This window comes from Panthera pardus, unplaced genomic scaffold, assembly GCF_024362965.1.
Source record: "Panthera pardus isolate Hobbes unplaced genomic scaffold, ASM2436296v1 HiC_scaffold_25, whole genome shotgun sequence".
NCBI classification, from domain to species: Eukaryota; Metazoa; Chordata; class Mammalia; order Carnivora; family Felidae; genus Panthera; species Panthera pardus.
The window spans coordinates 94,821,842-94,842,072 of record NW_026526821.1 but is presented as its reverse complement, the minus strand read 5'-3'; the positions used below and the strand labels follow the sequence as shown (position 1 = coordinate 94,842,072).

The 20,231-nt window shown below is 39.6% G+C and overlaps 1 protein-coding gene across 5 annotated transcripts in view; it reads right to left on the bottom strand.

The window, feature by feature from the left end:
* Positions 1 to 20,231, bottom strand: part of CTNNA2 (catenin alpha 2) — a 1,099,255-nt gene that overhangs the window by 540,976 nt on the left and 538,048 nt on the right. The window lies entirely within an intron of this gene.

Sequence of the window (20,231 nt, the reverse complement as noted above, 5' to 3'; positions counted from 1 at the left end):
TGAAAATGCTCAAGGGCATCATTCCTGATTGAGGCAGAGGTCTAGGGAAATCAAAGTCCCTAGTTGGGAGAGTCCCTGAGATCCACTCACCTTGCTTGACAAAAAGGAACCACCTTGTTCATGTGGTAAAGATCACATAAAGGTTTGGGGAAAGTCTTCCTTAGCGCTTCCCTAAGGCAAGGTCTGATGACAAAGAAGAAGAGGAGTGGGGTGGTTGGTTGTTGGCAACACACTCATAATAAAAGCTATGGGCAGAGGCCAAAGGTTGCTCTCCCTATGTATCAGAGTCAGAAACTGCAGATCAGGGCACTTCTACAAGAATTCCCCCCCCCCTTTTTTTCCATTTCATTATTTCTTCTCTGTTTTACTGTGGTCAAAAGAAATGAAATCCTTAAAATGAAGTGTCTGTGTGCATATCTTGGTAGTAGCAAAGAGAGGTTAGCTTGGGAGACCAAGGTTAGTATGCAGGTCCAAGAACCCTAAGAAATGCAAAGGGGGCTGCTGGGACAGGGGCACAAAGAGGAGATGAGATGCTGAGGCTCCAGGCGACCTTTGGCCAAGGTGTTGGCTTTGCTAGCATCTCCTTTTCTTGACACCCAGGGAAGCCAACTGTGAAAGTGAGAAATGCATGGTCTTTGGCATTCAGCTCTTCTTTTTTAGACTAAGTTCCCAAGATTCAAGAAGAGAAAGGTTTAAAACTGGTGCATACTATGAGGTTCTAAATTTAGAGGAGTCCAATACTAGGAAAATCAAGTTTGGGAAAAACAACTAAGAACATACCTACTCCAAAAGCATTTTTCCTAAAGAACATTTCATCGCCCTCCAGGAAAGGGTAAGTAGTCCCTCTTGGAAGAATGTTTCTGTGGTCAAATCAGACTGGGAAAGTTGGGTTAATATGGTGTGTGTGAATACGTGTGTGTGTGTGTGTGTGTGTGTGTGTGTGTGTGTGTGTGTTTTGTTTTTTGTTTTTTGTTTACTGCTCTACATCTGAGAATTTGCTGTTGCCTGTTGTAAATCTCCAAGCATAGGTAGGGATATCATATGCACAGAAACTGTGCCCAAAGGCAAAAGAGCATTAACAGCATTAACAGAAGAATTACAGGTGTCAGTTGAGAACAATTTAAGGCAGACAACATTTCAGGATGCTGCCAGCATGTTTGGTTTTTGCTTTCTTCTTCTGAAGATAAGATGACCCAAATGACAGCCCTTCCTTTGCTCAAATACTTCACGTTTTAGTCTTTCTTCTTTATTTTATCCCTCAATTGAACAAACACCAATTGAGTATCTATGTGTAAATAACCTTGTTCCTGATTTAAAACAAAATCAAAATAAGGGCCCAAACACTTTCTCAAGGCAGACAGACATTTTCTTTTCTTAAAAACAAAACAAGCAAAAAACTGTATTCCATTTATTCCAAATACAATAGCTTATATTTAAATATATTGTTATGGTCTGAAAGTCTGTATCCCTCCAAAATTCTTATGGTGAAATTCCAACCCCCAAAAGTGGAGCCCTTAGGAACAGGATTAGTACTACTTATAAAGGGATTCCAGAAAACTCCCTAGCCCCTTCTACCATGTGATGACAAAGCAAGAAGACATTGGCTATGAACCAGAGAAAGGGCTCTCACCTGACCTTCCTGCTGCCATGATCTCAGACTTCCACCCTCCAGAATGGTGGGCAATTAACTGCTGTTTTTTTTTTTTTTTAATATGCAATTTGTGGTTTTGTGTTACAGCAGCTCTAGGGTCTAAGACAGATACAGTATGGGCTTGCTGAATGAATATTTTTACTCCAAATAATTCTACAAATATATTCTGATTCCTTCATTTGAGTTTGTGTAAAAATAACCAGTAAGGGAACAAAAAATCCATAGGTTAAAAAAGTGGCCTGACCATCACCAAGAAGGAAGTAAGCAATGTGGTTCAGAAGTTGGGCTTTGGCATTTGGCTTAGATCCTTGTCTATAAAATATTGATAATTATAGTATCTACTTTGTAGGATTAATATATGGGTTAAATAGAATGATATCAGTGAAACACATAATATATAGTGAGCCCTAAATAATGACAAACATTATTGATTGTGCATATCAACTTTAGTTTAAATGGGACTTTATTTCTCCTCCAAGAAAGTGATAGAAGGATAATGACATCATGAACAGTGAGGTTTTCTGAATTCAGTGGTACATTCTGAGTTTAAAAGTTATAATGATGCTGGAATAGTAGAGTCCCAGCAAGAACTGAGAAATTCTACGGACAAGAAGGGTCTCCTAACTTATAGCCCACTGCCCCTGAGAACTTGTGGTCAATGGGTCTGAAGTGATTAATACTTGCTTCAGCCTACTCACATTCTTCCTTGTTAAAATTCCGTAATTATTTTCAGTTGTACCAAAATGGCTATGGAAACAGAGAAACACAGAGAGTAACTATCTCCTATTTCTGTGGCAGGACTGGAAGTAAGTGGGCTTCCACTCCAAGTGGATTATGAACCAGTCCTGGAGCTCATTACAAATGAGATATAAGGCCTCAGTCCACATCTAATGAAAAAAATCCACATTTTAATAAAACTCTCAGGCAATTTACATGTTTACATTAATGTTTGGTGCACTTCCATTTCCCCTGCAGTTGGCAGGCCTGACCACTTCAAAAGCAGCCCGTAGATGCTGGGGAACCTGCCTCCACCAGGAAGGCCATTCTCAACCAGAAGGAAAGATAGATAGCATCAGACTTGCCTGCACAGAGACTTTCATTGATACTTAAGGAGGTCTGCCCATATACATATGAATTATGATTCTGTTAAACTTCTAGATTTGATCCATTTCCTTGTAACTAGCCTAGACCTGGGCTTCTTACTGGAAATAGGCATATATTATATCCCTAGCCTTTTCTCCCTGTTTTCTCACTGCCCAACATTCAATTTGATATGTGTCATTCATTGATGTTCTGTGCCCCCACAAGAAGCACATAGTACCCATATACTTATAGCATTTAGGCTTTCAGTTTTATAATTTCTATACACACTTCAAGATATACATAGTCAGCCAAACCCAGATGTGTCTACACCCTGAAGAGAGTTTGCAGGGCTGTGGTTGAAGACTCACTGTAAATGCCCTCGCAAATGTTCAGAGTGCCTTTTATAATGGGCCTAACAGTTATTGGTATCAGCCAAAGGAAGGTTGACGTAGCAAAATAAGTGGTGTCTGGTCTGCCTTATAATAGGATTAGGGCACGGGCCAGTAGGTCTGACTGCTTCCTAATAGCTGCTCTGTTAGTAATCCTGAAGGCATCATCTGGAAACACTTTTGAGTCACTGCATTTATTTTGAAAAGTCTCTGATAGAAATGCTGGTAATCCTGGCCTCCGAGTACTATGTTTACATTGTACAACCAAATCAGTTTCTTGAGGTCATTTGGAAAATGTTACCATAACGCTTCCTATCTTTATAAAATGCTTCAAGATTTACCCAATGCTTTTGTGTACTTTCTCTCACGTGGTGTCCACCACAGCTCTGGGAGGTTGGCAGGACAAGTTTCACCCTGCCCACTGATGCTGAGCTTTACCTAGAGATGAAGAAACATAATAACCTAAGTAGGCTGGGGTTAGGTTAGTAACTTATCTTCGAGGGGTTACCTTTGCCCAGGGTCTTAAGGCTAGTAAATGCTGTAGGGCCAGAACCAAAGCCTAATTGCTTGATTCCTAAGTCAGATTCCTCTTGCCCACACTGTGCTGCTGCCCCCCAGATGATGATTCCACATACCACAGGGGGATGTCTAAATAGTCAAGATTCTGATCAAGAATTTCTGCATCATATTAATTGGGTCTTCTAATGACCTTCAGTTTGCCATCTCATTAGCCAGCTTATTATCCCTGAGCATTTTGCTTTTTTAGGAAGTTCAAATAAGTACAAATAGAAATGTCTATGTCCATGTGAGGTTTTGGGTTATTTAGAACAATCCTGGGTCTCTCCTAGAGAGGAGAGGGAGGGAACTGCCAAGTACGTGTGCTACTTTCAGAAAGCCAGGCAACAATTATCTTTCTTTAAATTCACTCATTCATTTTCTTGATAGGTGTTTTTGTTTAATATATGTTTTTGGAGCATCCACTAATTCCAGAATCTGTGTGCCATCTGGGTCAAATTCATTTATCAAGTGAGTATTGCTTTTTTAGATAGCCAGATCACACTATTGGCTTATATTGCTTGCAACAAGCTAAGAGCTCTGGGAAGGATTTAGAATCATTGATTTCAAGTCAGATATTCACAAACCTCTGCACATACAGGTGATTTAAGAAACATCAACATAAAGAGCTATTTTTTTCCTCTTAAGTTTAACTGTAGGCCTATATTTCCCATCAAGATCGCTTTGAATTCTGTGTTTATTGAGTTCAATCTCTCTCCCAGCTCTTCGCCTCATGTAAATTTAATCAACACTACCTCCTTCCCACCTCCTTTTTACTCTCTTTAATCCAAATCATTAATAAAAATATTGAGCAAAACCAACAGAAGGAGAGAGCCCTGTGCCTATTCATGAGAGACTCCTCTCCACATACTTCCCAGGTAATTCATCAATATAAGTGCAACCTGAGAGCTTAAAGAAAGATCCACAGACAAACCAGGTGCAAACAAACAAACAAACACAAAAACAAAACAAAACATGTGTGTGTGAAATAATGCCTTTAGTAAATCCTCTACAAGTTTAAACAAATTGTGCCATTTCAAAATCATCCAGCCTTTGAACTCAAGCATGATGCGTGGCTCAGAAAACTTCCCTGTGTGCCACTACTGGCCTTTTTAATCATCATTTCTCTCTTGTGCTCTGGAGTGAAGGCTTTTACAGCTGTTCTAAAATATGTGTGTTCTCTTTTGGCACACATGGTAAGATAGGATGCTCTTGCCCCCTCTCAGTTGGGCACACTATTGTAACCTGCCTTGGTCAATAAAATGTGAATAAAAGAGTTGTTTGCCACTTTCAGAAGGAAGTTCTAGAAGCCAGTATCATTCACCATATTCCCTTCTCTCCTTGATTTTGGGAAATGCATGTCAAGAAGGACATGTAACTACACTGGGTCCCCGAGTGGCTATGCTGAACATAGCCCCGGCCAAACTATATTCGTCATGGAGTGTGAATGAGAAAATTATGATTGCATCAAGACGCTGAGATTTGGGGGGATACTGGTTACCTCAGATCATTTGTAATGATCAATAGCTTCTCCCCACTCATAAAAATATATCTGAATTCCTTTCCTGGTATTTAAGGTCTACTGTAATTTGACCTCAATGTATCCCTCAAATATCTTTACAACCACCACTCAGATATTACTATCTGCTTCTCTCAGGACCCCAACTCTTCTGAAAACTTCACCTGGAGATGTCACTTTGGTGGTCACACAGTTGACCAGTTCAAGTTCTTCATCTTCACTCCTGCAGCCAAATATCACAGAACATCACAAGTGTATTCAAAATATGGTAATTCTTCTCCTCATCATCTCCTTTGGTCACTTATATAAATGCCTCAGGAACTGCTAACCAATGAGTTAGCAAAATACACCAAACCAGCTAGAAAGTTTCTTGATTAGTTAATGCACTCCATGCAGCATTGTTCTACACTGACTCAGAATTGTGTGAAAGGCATGATTTTTCTAGATATTCTTCCATTTTTAACTAACTCCTTAAGCAACATAATAAATACGTTTTATAATCCCAGAAGCAGTCTTTGACAAATTCCACGAGTTGTGATTCTATTCCCGTTCTAAGAAAGGGCTGTTATGTATAATGAACCAGACCCAATGGGTTGGATATTCCTAAAAGAGTGATTGGGAGTCAATCACAGATAAAAAAGGGGACTTTCTAACAATTAACGTTCCCCAACAAAGAAATATACTGCCTACAAAAGAATAAAAACAAACAAACAAACAAAAAAACTATTGTATGTACCCTGGGTTAATGAAAATGTCTAACAGAGGACACATCTATCAGAGATGTCAGAGAAACAGTTCTAGCACTGGGAGGTATTTCAACCAGATGAATAGGGCGCCTTTCTGCCTTCTGGTTCTGTGATTTTATTTCTCCTATTTTCCTATGTCTACCTATCATTTTTTCCTGCCATTCCCATCTGGCTTGCTCCTAAACCCCATTACAAACCATAGATTAAGGGCAAAGAAAGAGATCTTCATCTTGTCCTTGGAAATGTGAGTCCACCTTAGAAGGTATTTATAGATGTGATCCAAGGAAAGCCCAGGAGATTGGATTGGCACAGAGAGGAGAACCAGCAGAAATCTGCATGTAAACTCTCTTCTACAATTGTTCTCTTGTCTCACCAAGACACATCACCTCTCTGCAAGAAAGCCACAGAACTAGCATTTACTATTTTGAGATTATGATACACTTTTCATCCTACTGTTGGCATTCCTACATACCTCACAAAGTAATTTATTCTTGTAATACCTTGACAGGAATATTAAAAATTCATAAACTTATTGCCTTTTACCACAATGAAAACATACAGTGCAGATTTTGGTGAAGAAGTCTGGTATAATATAGGAAGTGAGAAGGAGCAAGGTCCCTTACTCTAAAGACACCACATTGTGTTATACAGATATAGAACTAAAAACTAGCATAGCTGGTGACTCTGACAGAGCTAAGAATGACTCTTCCATGTCTTGTATTTCCTCTCCAGAAAGGAAGAGAATTCAGGCACTATTTCTTCTTTAATGACTCTCTGACCTTGCCTTTCTCTCCAGACATTTAGCCAATACATTCAGATTGGCTACAGATACTTGGAATTTCCAGAACCCATATTCTGTCTGGTCCTAAGCCATGTGGGTAACCACGAAAAGTCCATTGGTTGTATTTCTCTTCTGTACATATCTGTGATCCACAACCTCAAAGGCTCATTCTCAGCTTGCTAGTGTGGGTGCAAAGCAAATTGTAGAAGTAGTTAATAGCACCTAGTATGTCAAATGGGTGTTTTGTCAACCAAATTCCTCTGTCCACATACATTCTGATTTGGGAATTTCAAAATACCAATCAAACTACTTTTAAAATTTCCAGTGTCTACTTGCAAGAGAAGATACTTTGTTACAGGTGGGACCTTAGGGTATACGTCAAGTCAAATTCTGCCAGTGACTGCACAGCCCTGATTTATTAATGCTAAAGAATTCCAGAGAATCAAGGCAAATCATGTCTTAAAAGGCCAAGTTCTAAGTATGTTTCTCACATGAGATCAAAAAGAAAGATGGGATTGAAAACCTGGACATTTCTTCAGTGATAGAAAAGTCAAAACACTTCCCCAAACAGAGAATCTATTCCCTCTCTTTTCTATAAGGTAGGAATAACCCCATAATAATTATAGTGCAATTAATCAGTAGCATGGGAAGTTACCTTCCTAGTGAAAAAACAAAACATAGCACACAGTCTGTTACAGCCCTCCACACACACCCTGCGCTGAAGTGATCTAAGATATTGGTTAGACCATCCAATTGTCTTCCAGGTGACACAGTGGAAACTCCATTGCTTAAAAGTGGCTTCAAAGTAGAAGATAACATAGAAGAGGACAATTTGATGTTGGTAGAAAGACCATATTCTGGTCATCTAATAAAGATTCTTTCAATCTCTCTTTTTTCGCCCTTGTTTGGAAATAGAAATATTTTTTTGTAAAAAAAAAAATTCATCTACCATTTTTGAATTTTAAAACACTCCTGGACCTAATCCAAATAGACTACTATCTTGTATGAAGTCACTGGCCTGTGAACTCACATGCCCAACGCTGACCCAAGAGCCTGAAAGTAACAAGCAATGGCCTCTGGACAATGGAAACAAGAGGCCATAAAGTCTTTCTGGCAAATCTTTTTAATTTCTTCTTTAGTCTGTAAGTTGTTTTGTGGGATTTTCTGTGTTTTATTTATTTGATGTTTCAATAAAACAATATGAAGTACATATTATGAGCTCTGCTATTACTGTATTGGTACTGGGGAAACAAAGTCATAGAAGCTAAGGCTGATTCTGTTGTGTCATTTATATAAATTTAAAAGAACACAAAACAAGAAAACAAAACTTCCAAAAACTTTGTGAACTATTAAAGACATCCCATTAATTCTCTAAAATTAATGAACTAGAACAAAATGGCATCAGGTTATAAAACATGACACAGAAAATAATTCCATTTGGTTTGATACTTAGACTAAATCTACAGACCAACCATCCACTGGAACCCTGAGGAGAAACGTATCTAAATTCCTACAGCCAGATCCCAAAAGAACAAAATATGAACATAATAGAAACAAACAAATATCAGACATAGAGTTTCATAGAAACTTCATATATTCCCTGTCTTAGATCTGGTTGCAATCTTCACTTGTTACAGAAGGGATAGGAATGTGGAAGAAAGTATTGCAAGAAGGAGCAAAAAAAAGAGTGCATTTCTCTGATCATCAGATGACAGTGTTTGGTTAGTGCTTTTGTTTTTTCTTCCTTAACCATTTTCCATAAGGCTAGTTGACTTGTAATGTAGCAGGGGCCTAAAAGATTTTCAAGTGTGGACTTATTTTTTTTCTTCACTTTGAAAGGGCTTCCATACAGGTTAACTTGGCCATGTTGATGGTTTACAAAGGGGTGTGTGCATGTCTGCTTGTCTGTCTGCCGTCTCAGGGGAGTAGTGACTTGCATGAAGAGTAGAAAAAAGAGCAATGTGGTATCAAAAAATAAAGGGCAGTAGGAAACAGATTTGAGGGTGAATAAAGTTTCTCTGGTTCAAATAATTTTTTTTTCTTTTTCAAGTCAATTTTTAAAACAACTTATATCATGTCGTTGGGAAAGGTGAAATTCAGTGGAGTTTGATATTTTACAGGAAATGAACAAAGTGAGAAAGGAAAGAGGGAGGGAGGAGAGAATTTTCTTATCACAAGTTTCTGAAAGGAGCCATCCCCAGTGTTTATGGACTGCCACTTATCATTGGAGATACATACCATCAGATAATGAAAACAGCCCCCACATGTTTTAAAATCTCCCATTTAAAATTTAAATTCATTAGTTTATGAGCTGCTGGGAATTGACAGCTTTACACCCCAATCCTCCTTGCAATTTATGTAAAGCATGCCATAAAATGCAATAGGGGAGTATCTCCAAGAGAAAACACCAAACACAAATTGCTAAATAAAAATGCAGCTGAAGCCGATTTGCTGTGGGTCATATAACCGAGAATGTCGTTTTTATTAAGGGGAAGTTCTTAAGCATTTACTCCTCACCCAGCTATGCTTTTTTACCAACATTTAAAATATTAATGTACTGTTTTTATTGCTTCCCTCCTCTAAACGGTATTTGTGTTACTGGTCCCACACACACGAAATATGTCCCATGTATCTGCAATGTGGCAGGTGTTTCTTTTTGTGTAGCGGGAGGGTGTGTGAGCCTCCGAGTGGTTTCTTTCTGACAGTGTGTTTTCTCTAGACTGTCGTGTCCTGACTTTAGAAATTTTTAATTATATGACATCTTGATATATACCAGAAATAAGACTTCAGAAACACATGGAGCTTTGTATCTGATCTGTCCTCAATGTGGATATTTAGTTCCTGCTTTTACAATAAAGTTCACTAGGTCAGGACTGTGAGTTTAAGATGTTGTCAACAGGAGGGATAAAAGGTGAATGACAGAACCAGGTTTCCAAAGGAATGATATACTGCGGGGATCTCCACACATGTTCTCTCCAAATGGGGAAGCCCTGAACGCCTTTTACAGTACATGTTTTCTGAATTATGTCCAAGAAAACTTTGCCTATTCTAACATCACCTTCTACAATGCCACCACTTTCAATACATCGGAGACAGGACGTGCAAGAAGCTGAATGATCGGGCCGCCACACTGGAACTTCCAGGCTAACGTGGAGCATTGAACTTACAAAGGCTCAATGACATGCAGGGCTCTTCTGAAATTATTTTAGGCAAACTCTGATTCCACAAGAAAAGGACTTTCTGTAGGCAGGGCCTGCTCTTCAACTTGGTATTCCCAGCACATGACAGAGTTTCTAGCTCATTGGAGGTGCTCACATGGCCTCCAGGAGATTTTTTTTTTTTTTTCCTCTGCATGGAACAGCCATACCAGCCACACCACCCTGGCCTGGGTGAGCACTCTCCTTATAATACTTCACCGACCTCCTCCTCCCTCTTTTACATTGCTTTTCCCATTTTGCCTTACACTGTAGCCATGTTTTCTTCTCTTCAAAAGTATGTGTCAGGTGGGAGCAGACACTATCTTTTATATTTTCAAGAATCTCCATAGACCTTTGTACAAAGAACAATAATCATGTGGTGGGGAGTAGGGTGTGGCTGCAGGGGAGTTTCTGGATAATCCATCAAGCCAACTAGCACACTCACCAGCACCTCAGACAGCATGGGACACAGAGCAGACACTCAGTAAATATTAGTTAATTGAGAAGGTATACTTTTTAAAAACATTACTTATTTTGATGGGGTAAGAAGGGCAGAGAGAGAGAGAGAAGAGAGAGAGAGAGAGAGAGAGAGAGAGAGAGAGAGAGAGAGAGAATTGTAAGCAGGCTCCATGGTCAGCGTGTGGAACCCAGCACTAAGCTCTATGTGGGGCTCAATCTCACAACCATGAGATCATGACCTGAACCAAAATCAAGAGTTGGATACTTAACCAACTTAGCCACACAGTGCCTCAAGTATACTTTCCGTTGTAAATGTTCTTGAAGGCAGCGACTGAATCTTAATTTCTTTGCATCAGTGAGGGAGATCATCCCTGGCAGTGCTCCTTTCAGAGGAGAAATCAAATAGGACTCACAGTTCTTGTAAAACTTAAAGAAAACCATGCCATTCCCTTAGCTTGTGTCTAGGACAAGATAAAAGGAAAGGAGAAACATGGAAGACAGGACAGGCTTCACAAAGCACACAGGATAAGGGTAAGCACCAAATGCCCCTGGCAAAACAAAACACACACTAAAAACAAAAAGCAAACAAAATAAAAAGGCAACACCACGTGGAGCCGGAAGATGTTTGCTAGATATTACAAAGAACCAGCCAGGACCAACCCCCAAAATGTCCCACGGACTCATTCCTACCACCACTACTCCATTACTTTCGCAATTCCCTAACTGGTCTCCCTGCTCATTCTTGACCCCTTTAATTTATACACTACACTGAGGCTAGCATGACTGTTCTAAACTATAATTAAGTCATGCCATTCTCCTGCCTAAAATCCTTCATTTACACCCAACAGAAAATAGGCCAAAACACAACATCCTTCATCACAAGACCCACACTCACTTTTCTGCTCCTCACTGGCCACCTTCCACACATCTGCATTCTTCACCTTAGACACAGGAACCATCCTGTCATGACTCTGCACCTGCTGTTCCCTTTACCTAGAGCATCTATACTCCTTCTCTTCCCAATACTCAGATCAAACCTTGCCCCATCCCAAGGACCTTCAATGGTCCTCCTAGTTGAACCCCTACATGGCAGCCATTTTCCAATTAGTCTATTTGTCAAAACTGTAAATGTGTTGTGGTTACAAAGTTGTCTTTGATCTCTGTAGGCTGTGTACCCAACACTTGACCTAGATTCTAGTCAGTGCTTAATATATGGTTGAATAAATGAGTGAGTGAATGAAAAAGTATGTCTATTTAACAGTGAATAGATTCACGTGCAATGCAGTTATGTCTCTGGGTATCTTTGTTTTGTCACAACTGAAATCTCTCCCTACCTTTTACTATTTCAATCATCATTTTTAAAATTTTTTTAACGTTTTATTTATTTTTGAGACAGAGAGAGACAGAGCATGAACAGGGGAGGGGCAGAGAGAGAGGGAGACACAGAATCAGAAGCAGGCTCCAGGCTCCAAGCCATCAGCCCGGAGCCCGACGCGGGGCTCGAACTCACGGACTGCGAGATCGTGACCTGAGCTGAAGTCGGACGCTTAACCGACTGAGCCACCCAGGTGCCCCTCAATCATCATTTTTAATTTTTTTCTTTTTGACAAAATTCAGCACTCTTTCTTAATAAAAACCCTTGAGAAAGTCGGGATAGAAGGAACATACTTAAACATCATAAAAGCCATTTATGAAAAGCCCACAGCTAACATCATCCTCAATGGGGAAAAACTGAGAGCTTTTTCCCTGAGATCAGGAAGATGACAGGGATGCCCACTCTCACCGCTGTTGTTTAACATAGTGTTGGAAGTTCTAGCATCAGCAATCAGACAACAAAAGGAAATCAAAGGCATCAAAATTGGCAAAGATGAAGTCAAGCTTTCACTTTTTGCAGATGACATGATACTATACATGGAAAATCCGATAGACTCCACCAAAAGTCTGCTAGAACTGATACATGAATTTAGCAAAGTTGCAGGATACAAAATCAATGTACAGAAATCAGTTGCATTCTTATACACTAACAATGAAGCAACAGAGAGACAAATAAAGAAACTGATCCCATTCACAATTGCACCAAGAAGCATAAAATACCTAGGAATAAATCTAACCAAAGATGTAAAAGATCTGTATGCTGAAAACTATAGAAAGCTTATGAAGGGAATTGAAGAAGATATAAAGAAATGGAAAGACATTCCCTGCTCATGGATTAGAAGAATAAATATTGTCAAAATGTCAATACTACCCAAAGCTATCAACACATTCAATGCAATCCCAATCAAAATTGCACCAGCATTCTTCTCGAAACTAGAACAAGCAATCCTAAAATTCATATGGAACCATAAAAGGCCCTGAATAGCCAAAGCAATTTTGAAGAAGAAGACCAAAGCAGGAGGCATCACAATCCCAGACTTCAGCCTCTACTACAAAGCTGTAATCATCAAGACAGCATGGTATTGGCACAAAAACAGACACATAGACCAATGGAATAGAATAGAAACCCCAGAACTAGACCCACAAACGTACGGCCAACTCATCTTTGACAAAGCAGGAAAGAACATCCAATGGAAAAAACACAGTCTCTTTAACAAATGGTGCTGGGAGAACTGGACAGCAACATGCAGAAGGTTGAAACTAGACCACTTTCTCACACCATTCACAAAAATAAACTCAAAATGGATAAAGGACCTGAATGTGAGACAGGAAACCATCAAAACCCTAGAGGAGAAAGCAGGAAAAGACCTCTCTGACCTCAGCCGTAGCAATCTCTTACTCGACACATCCCCAAAGGCAAGGGAATTAAAAGCAAAAATGAATTACTGGGACCTTATGAAGATAAAAAGCTTCTGCACAGCAAAGGAAACAACCAACAAAACTAAAAGGCAACCAACGGAATGGGAAAAGATATTTGCAAATGACATATCGGACAAAGGGCTAGTATCCAAAATCTAAAGAGCTCACCAAACTCCACACCCAAAAAACAAATAACCCAGTGAAGAAATGGGCAGAAAACATGAATAGACACTTCTCTAAAAAAGACATCCAGATGGCCAACAGGCACATGAAAAGATGCTCAACGTCGCTCCTCATCAGGGAAATACAAATCAAAACCACACTCAGATATCACCTCACGCCAGTCAGAGTGGCCAAAATGAACAAATCAGGAGACTATAGATGCTGGAGAGGATGTGGAGAAACGGGAACCCTCTTGCATTGTTGGTGGGAATGCTAATTGGTGCAACCACTCTGGAAAACAGTGTGGAGGTTCCTCAGAAAATTCAAAATAGACCTACCCTATGACCCAGCAGTAGCACTGCTAGGAATTTACCCAAGGGATACAGGAGTACTGATGCATAGGGGCACTTGTACCCCAATGTTTATAGCAGCACTCTCAACAATAGCCAAATTATGGAAAGAGCCTAAATGTCCATCAACTGATGAATGGATAAAGAAATTGTGGTTTATATCCACAATGGAGTACTACAGGGCAATGAGAAAGAACGAAATATGGCCCTTTGTAGCAACATGGATGGAAGTGGAGAGTGTGATGCTAAGTGAAATAAGCCATACAGAGAAAGACAGATACCATATGTTTTCACTCTTATGTGGATCCTGAGAAACTTAACAGAAACCCATGGGGGAGGGGAAGGAAAAAAAAAAAAGAGTTTAGAGTGGGAGAGAGCCAAAGCATAAGAGACTCTTAAAAACTGAGAACAAACTGAGGGTTGATGGGGGGTGGGAGGGAGGGGAGGGTGGGTGATGGGTATTGAGGAGGGCACATTTTGGGATGAGCACTGGGTGTTGTACGGAAACCATTTTGACAATAAATTTCATATATTGAAAAAAAAATAAAAAAATAATTTTTTTAATTTTTATTTTATTTTTTACATTTATTTATTTTTTATAGAGAGAGACAGAGCACAAGTCGGGGAGGGGCAGAGAGAGAAGGAGACAGAATCTGAAGCAGGTTCCAAGCTGTCAGCACAGAGCCCCATGAGGGGCTCGAACTCACAAACCGTGAGATCATGACTTGAGCTGAAGTCGGACGCTTAACCGACTGAGCCACCCAGGCACCACTTCAATCATCATTTTTAAATCATCATTTTATATATAATATATAAGATATAAGATATATACTGTGTTAAGCAAGCATTCATTTTAAGTGTACATTCAAAGAGTTTTGAAAATTTTATATGCCTTTGTAACTACCATCATAATCAGGATACAGACTGTTTCCATCACCCAAAACGTTCCCTTGCGCTCCACCTCCATGCTCCTCTCATTCTTGCTGCCAGACAATCACTAATTTAACTTCTGTCACTATATTTTCATTTGGGTTTTTTTTTTTAAATAATCTTCTTTACATAGAATCATACAGTATGCATTCTGAGGTGGGCTTGTGTAGCTCAGCAGAATGCTGAGATTCATCTGTTTAGTTGTTTTTGTTTTTGTGGTTTTTTTGAGAGAGAGAGAGAGAGACAGAGAGAGAGAGAAAGTGAAGGAGAGGGGCAGAGGGGGAGAGAGAGAGAGAGAGAGGTGGAGGGACGGAGGGAGGGAGGGAGGGAGGGAGAGAATCTTAAGCAGGCTCCATGCTCAGCATGGGAGTCGATCCCAAGACCCTGGGATCATGACCTGAGCCAAAACCAATAGTTGGACCCTCAACTGACTGAGCCATCCAGGCACACTGAATAGTATTCCATCAGATGCACACATCATGCATATTTGTTGACAGACATATAGGTTGTTTCCAGTTTGGAGCTAGTTTATATAAAGATGATATGAAAATTAATATATAAGTATTGGTATCAACATAGTTTTCATTTCACTTAAGTAAAATACTGGAAGTATCACTGTTGGGTTGTATGGTAAGTATATGTTAACAAAGAAACTGCCAAACTGTTTTCTGAGGTGGCTGTACAATTTTACATTCTCTTCAGAAATGTATGAGCATTTATTCTGTTATTCTCTGTCTTTTCTAACACTTGGCATCATCAAGCTTTTTAATTTTAGCCATTTTAGTAGATCTCTAATTTTTTAAAGCATCCCTTACTTAGCAACTGTTTCCTTGTTGTGAATTCTAGAACCTAGAGGAGTTGTATACTTCCCTTAGGAGAGAATGTTAACTTGGTTGTAAGACTCTTTGGCTATTGAGCAGGATGCCAAGATAAATAGGACTCAAGACACAAATGATGAAAGGTAGGGACAAAGTCAGACCCAAGTGGACAAGTCCACAGAGAACATGTATTTAGAGAAAAAAAAAATAAAAGAATGTGACTTAGAATTCAGTTTAAGGCTGAGAAGTTCACAGTTATGTTGAGGAAAAGAAAACTCATGTTTTCCTGGGAGCCCACCTCTATTCCCCAGATTGGCATAGGCCTGAGCACTGAAGAGGTCCTCAGTAAATACTGGCTGATTTCCTTTTTAAGGATGGGGAGTACTTTGTGGCATTGATGTCGTTTTATGTTATTTTTTAAAATTTATAGGGGCGTCTGGGTGGCTCAGTCGGTTAAGCCTCCAACTTCAGCTCAGGTCACGATCTCACGGTCCGTGAGTTCGAGCCCCGCGTCGGGGTCTGGGCTGACAGCTCAGAGCCTGGAGCCTGCTTTGGATTCTGTGTCTCCCTCTCTCTCTGCCCCTCCCCCATTCATGCTCTGTCTCTGTCTCAAAAATAAATAAACGTTAAATTTTTTTTTTTTAATAAAATTTATTTCTTTAAATTCAAGTTAGTTAACACACAGTGTAGTATTGATTTCAGGAGCAGAACCCAGCTTCATCACTTACATGTAATATCCAGTGCTCAATCCCAACAAGTGCCCTCCTTAATGTCCATCACCCATTTAGCCCATCCCCCCCACCCACCTCCCCTCCAGCAACTCTTTTTGTTCTTTGTATTTAAGAGTCCCTTATGGTTTGCCTCCCTCTCTGTTTTTGTCTTATTTTTGCTTCCCTTCCCCTATGTTCATCTGCTTTGTTTCCTAAATTCCACATGAGTGAAATCATATGATATTTGTCTTTCTTTGACTGACTTATTTTGCTTAGCATAATACACTCTAGTTCTATCCACATTGCAAAAGTCAAGATTTAATTTTCATCACCAAGTTATATTCCATCATATATATATATATATATATATATATATATATATATATACCACATCTTCTTTATTCATCAGTCAATGGACATTCAGGCTCTTTCCATAATTTGGCTATTGTTGATAGTGCTATATAAACATTGGGGTGCACGTGCCCCTTTAAATCAGCACTCCTGTACCCTTTGGATAAATACCTAGTAGTGCTAGGTATTGTTGGGTCATAGGGTAGTTCTATTTTTAATTTTGTGAGGAGCCTCCACACTGTTTTGCAGAGTGGCTGAACCAGTTTGCATTCCCATCTACAGTGCAAAAGGGTCCCCCTTTCTCTGCATCCTCGCCAACATCTGTTGTTTCCTGAGTCGTTAATTTTAGCCATTCTGACAGGTGCGAGGTGGTATCTCATCATGGTTTTGATTTGTATTTAACTGATAATGAGTGATGTTGAGCATTTTTTCATATGTCTGTTAGCCATTTGGATTCTGGAGGTTCTTTGGAAAGTGTCTATTCGTGTCTTCTGCCCATTTCTTCACTGGATTATTTGGGGGTTTTTTGAGTGTTGAGCATGATAAGTTCTTTATAGATTTTGGATACTAACCCTTTATACAATATGCCATTTGCAAAAATGATGTCATTTTAAATGAAGGCTTGATAATTTCTTATCAGAAAGACAGACATAATAAGGAAACACATAAATTCTTGTATGTATTTCTTATTGTTACTAAGTAAGCCATAAGCTAATGGGAAGCAAAGTACTGAAACTACCTAGGGCCCTTTTCCTTATAGTGTCTCCAGCCATACAATGTACATAATTGGTGATGAGTAAACACTGTACAGTATGTTTAGAATGTTGTTTAGAATGTTTAGAATGTTGGCCTAACACAGAGGTAGATCCAGCAGAAAATAGTTTGTACATATTATTTTTATAGTAGTCAATTTCTTGAGAGCTCAGTGTTATATACACTTTGCTAAGCAAGTTGTATGTAGTATGTCATTTAATCCTATACAAGCTTAGGAGGTAAACACTATTATCACCTTCATTTTTCCCTGGAGGAAAATGAGACAGAGAGAGTAAAGTAAATGGCCAAAAGTGAAAAGGAGAGTAAGTTGGGAAGTCCAGACCAGAGTTTAGATCCAAGTGACTCCAAAACTCTTGCTCTCAACTGTTATACTCTGAGCCGAGACAAAGTGCATTATCAGAAGTCACCCAGCTTTATCAACCTGCATGTTGTCGAGATATCTACCATTAGACATTACTCCTTTGGTAGCAACTGTAGGATGTTATTATCCATCAGTAACACGGAGCCATAGGTAACTCTCATCATTAACACTAGTTACTATCTTGGATGGTACAAAATGGGCATTTTAGGAGCAGAGATATATGGAAAATACAGGAAAAGCATATGTATGTTTATGTACCTACCTCAGTAACCTCATAGGGCAGGCAAGGAGCAGAATGAAGGAGACAGAAGTGCAAAACCAAAAAGAGAGAGAGAAAAGGAAAGGTATATAGATGAGATGGTGGAAAAGAATCAAGGACACAGTGGTTTTGACGGACTCTCCTGGAAAATGACATTCTCTATACAATCTTATAGCAATAGCACAGATTTTTGCAAGGACTTCAGATCTAGGCTCATGTATGGTTCAGCCAGGATCTGGTAGATATCTGGTAAAATATGTGTGAGGCATGGTATCTAATGTGAACATTGGAGACACACAATTTACAAGATTATTTTGGGGATTCCACATGATGAGCATCTCATAAACCGCTTGCCACTGATTATTCAATAAACCTCATCTTGTTGCCTTTTCCCCCCGCCCCCGGACCTTTAGGATCAAGCAGCCTTTATTGCACAGGTGGTCACAGAGGCGGAAGAAGCCAAAGGCCATGTCCTGCACAGTGCAACTGCCTCAGAAGTGCAGGAGGCAGGTTGTTTGATCCCATTCTGCTCTTAGAACACATCGTGCTGTTCAAAGGCTCCTCCACCACACTCCACACATGCACACAGACACACAATGAGGAACGTGGGAGTCACATTGTCATTGTGCCACCTTCTCGAGCTCACCTACTCTTTGCAAGAGAATGTCAAGATTTTAAATAGCATTTTACTTACATCATTTGAAACGGGAAATGCCATTCATCATCAAGCTACTATCTGTTTAAATACTTTGTGCATGGTGATTTGGTATGGTTGATACCTGTAATTAATGAGATGGGGTCTGTGATTTACCTCAAAACAAGTTTTCTTTAGGAGCCCCATATGATGGAGTGCTCTTTGCATAATATGCTTCCTTAATGAGCACAATTGTTTTTTGTCCAAAATGTTATCTGCAAGCTTACCCATTAATCACATTGTTAAATACATACCAAATAAATAATTGTGTAAATAAATATTTTTTTAATCTGGATGAAATCTCTTCTTCCTAACATTATTCTCAAAAATCATTTGATGATTCCCCAGCTCAACCACTGACTCAGTAGAGCTAAGAATCCAAACCAGGTTTGGGGGCAAAGAGCTATGGGTTCCATCACTACAGATCTGTAGGGTGACGTTAGAAACATTAGGCTACCTGCAGAAAAACATTTGAACCGGGGTTGTGGTAAATCATAGGAAAAGCTCATGATGATAAGAAGCTATTAAATATAATGTTTTAGAAGAAATTTTAGTGACATTGAGAAATGCTTAATAGATTATTGTGAAAGCTATAAAACACCATATATGGCATGACTCCCATCCTGTAAGAGTGTATATGTGTGAGATGCCTATTATATAAACCAAAGATGCCCTCTGTGTATTGACTCCTAAGATGTATAATTTTTTACTATAGGCTGAGACACATTTTTACACATAAAATTATTTTAATAAGCAGATTTTTACCCACTTAGAGATTGTCTACTTTGCATTCCCCTGAAGCTGCACTCAACATCTGTAGCATAGATAAAATAAGTCCAGGGCTATAAAGACCCCAAGCTACTGCTGCCCTTCAGAGCTTTCTCTAAATGGTTTTTGTTTTTGTTTAGAGAGAGATAAAGCACAAGGTGGGGGGGGGGGGGGGTGGAGGCAGAGGGAGAGAGACAGAGAATCCCAAGCAGGCTCTAAGATTAGTGCAGAGCCTGACATGGCAGACACCGGGCTTGATTCCACGACCCTGGGAGCCTGACATGAGCAGAAATCAAGGGCTGGATGGACCCTCAACCGACAGAGCCAACCAGGTACCCCTCTTTTTAAGTGGTTTTTTTTTTAAAGTAATCTCTACACCCAACATGAGGTTGTTTTCCACTCTGGAAAACAGTGCGGAGGTTCCTCAAAAAATTAAAAATAGATCTACCCTATGACCCAGCAATAGCACTGCTAGGAATTTACCCAAGGGATACAGGATGGCTGATGCATGCATAGGGACACTTGTACCCCAATGTTTATAGCAGCACTTTCAACAATAGCCAAATTATGGAAAGAGCCTAAATGTCCATCAACTGATGAATGGGTAAAGAAATTGTAGTTTATATACACAATGGAATACTATTGGCAATGAGAAGAATGGCATAGAATAATACGGCGATGAGAAAAAATGAAATATGGCCTTTTGTAGCAACGTGTTTGGAACTGGAGAGTGTTATGCTAAGTGAAATAAGTCAGGCAGAGAAAGACAGATGCCATATGTTTTTACTCTTATGTGGATCCTGAGAAACTTAACAGAAACCCATGGGGGAGGGGAAGGAAAAAAAAAAGAGAGGGAGGGAGCCAAACCATAAGAGACTCTT